A 5,864-nucleotide genomic window follows, 5' to 3' on the forward strand; every position below is an offset into this window, starting at 1 on the left:
GCAATGTTTGCTTGTATGTATGTATGTATGTTTGCAAAAAGATTTCAAAAACGGCTTCGACGATTTTCTTCAAATGTTGTACATAGTTTATTTCTGGCCTAAAAACGAGTTTACTGCAGTTAGAAATTCCAATTAGTCTTATGGGTTGCTAAGTAACCATGTTGGTTGAATTAAATAACAAGGAAAAAGTAAACAAAAGACTTGTAAGTTGTAACACGTGTTCATAATAAGCCATCTACCCACAGTATACTAGCAAATTACAAAATACAGAACAAAAGGGAAAACATCACTTCTTAGCCTACTATTGAGCAAAGATTATACCATTATACTGAAGATTACTCGATACATTGTTGAGTAGGCTAGCAGTGCGGAGTGTGGAATCTGTTTCTGACAATTAGATTAAGGTATCTGCAACCTTAAAATGCTATGGGAAGGGAGGGAAGCAGGTCCGAGACGTAGGAATTGGTGAAGGAAGTAGTCGAGGCGAGCTTTCCGGAGTGTGGGAACTGTTTATGACGATTAGATTAAGGTATCTGCAATCCTAAAATGATATGGGAAGGTAGGGAAACAGGTCCGAGACGTAGGAAGTGGTGAAGGAATTAGTCAAGGCGAGCTGTCCAGAGTGTGGGAACTGTTTATGACGATTATATTAAGGTATCTACAACCCTCAAATGCTATGGGAAGGGAGGGAAAGGGATGCTATGGGAAAGACTGCTTTCAGAGTAAACTAATGATTTCCCCCGAGCAAAGCTTGGTCACCAGGTACTATTGTTAGTATGACGAGTATCCCTTTTAAAATGATACCAAAATCTTAAAAATCGGTTCATAACTTGAGGAGGAGTTTTGTTCACAAAATAACCCCTTCCAAATTAATTATGTATAGGCTAGATAATACTGATGATGACAAATTATGTAGGCCTACATTTACAAATTATGTAAAACTTTAAGCCGACTGAAAGATAATTACTATTGGCAGATCACATTTCAGTTAGATTTATTATTTATTATCATGGGCCAGGCTTACAAGTGACCATGAGATTGCATCGCAGCTGGAACAGTTTATTGTGCACCCTCATTCTCCGTCAAATCCCAGGTCCTTAGTGAACCATGGGAACCTTTTGACTATGGTTACCTGTTCTTCCCATTTATCTCTCGTCAATAGGCCAAGGGATCTCATACGCAGACCTTGTAGGGCTGGGCACATATTATCTTGCCGTCTTTGCCACGAATGGCCCACCTGGACAGCTAACCCTTGATTTTGTTGGCTTCAGCCTCCGTTCGTTTCCTGTCCGGGTGTTAAGTTCTGGCGATGCCATCTTCTCCACGGACAGTGTCTCCGAATAGGTGGGTGCCGGTGCTCTCCGTGAAACACCCGAGCCCTCTCCCTCTTTCGTCCTCGTCTTCCTTTTCTCGCCCCAGACAGAATTGAGTCAGCTTTGGGGGTGCCGCCCTCGCCGTGACTGGCTTAGCAGGGAGCAGAGTTCGAGTGCTTGGAAGCCCACACCAGCCTCCTCTCACTTCTCGATAGCACCTTTTCGCCTTTGGCTAAAGCATCCGCAATCCTCCGTCTTCACCTCTGGAACTCGCAACTCGCCCCTGGAAAGTCGTTTTTTCGTTCCTTTCCGGTTTCCGCAAGCTTGTCGTCATCGTCAGATTTCAGTAGACTTTCCTCCTCCATTGGGGTCAGATCGTGTACGTTGTTCCCATCCCAAGGATACCGGGTATCTAAGGTCCAACTCCCCAGTGACCCGATTAGAGAGGTAAGGGGTACATACGACTGGGTTCCCCCTGGTTCCCAGAAGGCTCCGTTAAGACACTGAACATTATTTCCCCAGTGCCACGAGACTCTCAGCATGGATCGCATAACACCTTAGTCTAGGGCCCCCTCACTTGGTTCTGTGGGTTCTGTAGGTGGACCAACACCCAGGGGCAGAAGGTAGCTCTCCGCAGCTAACTTGGAGTTTAGGTGCAGCCAGTCTGTCGGAACGGCGCGAAAGGTTCTCCTACTCACTAAACCCCCATATTCCTGTTCCTAGTATGTAATTTCAAAACATGTGTTTTAATATTAAAATGTTTGTTATTTTTTTATATTCAAATATCTTTCTCGCTGGATTTGGTACCATACGAGTACGGTAATCACATTTTGGACAATAACGGACGATATTCTTTCATATTTTAGAATTAAGTTTAGTGTACATTTTGTTAAGTTGATAATTATTTATGTTACGAAATATATGAGGTTTTCAATAACTAAAAACAATCATTATCAGGTGGCGTCCGGCAAAATTCCTTACCATACACTTGTACGTATGAAATCCTATTTGATTATAAGCAGACGGTAAACAGCTGTTTTCCGGACTAAACTCGTGAGTGGAAAAAAAAACATAGTAGTGTGGAAAAAGGATTTTATTTTAGAAAGTTAGGATGACATTAGATATGGTAGACATTGAGGCTTTGTAAATAAACCATAATCAATCGATATCAATTACGGTAAGTGATCTGTCAATACCTTGAATGACAAGGTTATACTGACAATTTCCTTAAGACGTCATGCTTAGGTTCATCCCTAATCAATACAGCGTAGGGTTGATTAATTTATACATTCATATGGATTCGACAAATTATAATTTTTTATGGAATATGTAATGCAGATTCTAAAAATAAAAAAATAAAAAAACATTATATGTTGGGTAAAAGTTGAAAACATTAAGTTTTAATAGGCCGTCGCAACAAATTTTTGAATAAAATATAATACCCCGCCGGAACAAACCTGCAGACTAAGCGAATTTCCATTTGCCTGACTGGATTTACACTAAAATTTATCCTTAAAAATATCACATTTATTCCCTATTTAAATAACATTATTTTAACGAGTACTTAGGTTTGCTGCAACAGGGAGGGTAAAAAGGTATTTTTTTTTTATGTAATAGTCTAGTATGAAATGAATCCATTTTCCAAATTTGATCAAAATATGTTCATAAACAAGCAAACTACAACAGTTGACTTAACATGGGAATTTTAAATTTACAGATTTTTAAAATTTGTTTCGTAACCATTAGGTGCATAATAACGCTTCAATATACTAAATTATTTGTTTTTTTAAGCTCTACAAGATGGTTTGGATTGCTAAATTTTAAGTTTTAAGGGTCAAAAATGGGAAAAAACAATTTTTACCCCATAAAACCCTCATAAACCCCTGTTCCCATAGTTGGATCATAATGGTTCGCGAACTCGTTCGAATAAACGTAGGTTTACACGTTTGTACCAAATTTCATCAAAATCGGATGATTTTTACTCGAGTTATCGCGCTAACGGACACATATATAAATATATATACATATATATATATATATATATTTATATATATATGAATTTCAACGGATGGTATTTTTGGTCTCTAGGGACCTCAAAACGAAAAAGTAAATCGGTCCCGGGTCCAGGTCTTACCATGAGTACTACGGTAATAGCTTATTTAGGGGAAATTCGCTAAAAAATACTCTTATTTAAGGAGGAGTCAAGGGACTTCTGTCCCTGAGGCTTTGTAAATAAACCATAATCAATCGATATAAATTACGGTCCAAAATATATGTAAAAATGTGAATGTCGTATTCTTATCACTATTTGCGTGCATAAATAATGCTTGATATCTTTGACACTGACTACCAAACACCATGTATGTATATATTAAGCCTACATCAAAACATTCTGCTTGTCCCTGACATTATTGACGAGAAGGTAAAAAATACTGCGAATTGTATTATATTCTTCCACTAAAATATTCATTTGGGTAACTAGCGCACAAAGTGGCATTTTGTTGCATTCTAGTAAAGATGAATAGCACATTCATGAACACTCTGGCATGAATAGCACATTAACTTTTTCCTACAGTTGCCAAACATAATAAGCCATATTGTGGTAGTGTTTTAGGTTTTTTTACGCACCAACAAAATGCTCTTTCTTATTCTATGCATTGCTCATCGTTGATATATTATCGATGTAGGTCCTTTTATAAGGTTTGAAGAAACATTATTTTATATTTTCATGAACTTTTCTGGTTTTATCACTCTAACCAATGTCACAACTATTATTATTTGAACTTATTTACATAAACTTCAAAAGTAATAAATGATTTTTACCCTTTAGGCCAATAAATACTTGCGTCGGGTTGAAGTCGCGCTCAAAACGCCCGGCAACAATTATAGTGAACAGATGAGTCACAGACAATATAATCTGAGTATTCAGTCATTGTTGCGAAAGCGAAGTGGTTTCCATGCGTACCCGCATGAAATAAGCTATCCCCGTATTATAATCTGTCGGAAAATACCTCTTTGTCCACATGTGTTAAATTAGACATCTAAACAGAGTAACACTTACACTTGCACTTCCATTGCAACCACTATTAACATGTTATTGGGAGCGAGCTGGGGGGTTAAAACGCGGGACTTCAGTCCCTGAGGTCTCGGGTTCAAATCCCGCCAAGTCACCAATGGATTTTATCTAAGTGATAATGCCGCAACCCCTAGGTCTAGCCTGAACTAATGTGAAAAACAATCCCGGGCTTTAAACTATCACTCACTTTTTAGTACTTCGCGAGTAGTTAGAAATTAACCAAGATGGTACCTACCTATAAGAAAATATAAGTGATTTTTTAGCACAACTGTTACTATGATATCTATGTATGGGAAAATCAATGACTCATTTTTGCCTGACAACAAGTTTCTTCGCATGAAGCGTCTCATTAAGGCTCATCAGCATCACGATCAATCGCCCACATCTTTTAATTGACGTGTTTATCTTTTAATCTTAATCAATGTTTTGGCACAAGGGGAACCTCCGATCACATGTTATAACTCGCTATCACAACATGTACTTCATAAAACTCCATCCATGTCCATATGTACTCCATTGATTTAGTTTTTATTTTTTTATTTCCCTGTTTTTGTAGGCTACAGGTTAATTGACCAAGCAACCCGAAATATGTTGTGTTTGTTTTCAATTCTGCCTGCAATTTTTATTTTTTTAATTGATATAATATAAATGCTCATTCTGTAAATATGTTTATAGTTGCGATTTACTGTCATGCAAATGCAATTTAGTTTGGTGTTAATGTTGCCGATCATGTGTTAAAGATATGATGGTGAAAACGTCTATGATTTTTTTCAAAATGATAAAGATAGGTTTTCCTCTTTTCCAGTTACCCATCAGGCACAGTTAAGTACTCAGAAAAGGGAAGGGGGCTCAAGAATAAAACCCCCTAAAATGAACAGCCTAAGTGTGTTTTATATAATTTTTTTCTAATAGAGTGTCTACAAAAATTGGATATCAGTTTTTTGGTAGATCCATTGATCGATCGTGGAAAGATAAGAAAGTGCCTTGCCTGATTCCAAGGCTTAGTTGAACGTGGTTAAACAGACCAATGCAGATTTTTTGCAATAGATTTGGGATGTTCAAAACCCCCTGTGGCTGGATTTCCTAACCCCCTGTGGCTGGATATCCTAACCCCCGGTGGCTGGAATTTTCTAACCCCATGTGATTGGGATGTTCTAACCCCCTGTGGCTGGATTTCCTAACCCCCTGTGGCTGGATATCCTAACCCCCGGTGGCTGGAATTTTCTAACCCCATGTGACTGGAATGCTCTAACCCCCTGTGACTGGAATGTTCTAACCCCCTGTGGCTGGAATGTTCTAACCCCCTGTGGCTGGAATGTTCTAACCGCCTGTGGCTGGAATGTTCTAACCCCCCTGTGCCTGGAATGTTCTAACCCCCTGTGGCTGTAATTTTCTAACCCCCCTGTGGCTGGAATGTTCTAACCCCCTGTGGCTGGAATGTTCTAACCCCCTGTGGCTGGAATGCTCTAGCCCCC

Source organism: Macrosteles quadrilineatus, unplaced genomic scaffold (assembly GCF_028750875.1).
Source record: "Macrosteles quadrilineatus isolate MER2022 unplaced genomic scaffold, UCM_ALF_1.0 Scaffold_7__1_contigs__length_78375512, whole genome shotgun sequence".
NCBI lineage: Eukaryota > Metazoa > Arthropoda > Insecta > Hemiptera > Cicadellidae > Macrosteles > Macrosteles quadrilineatus.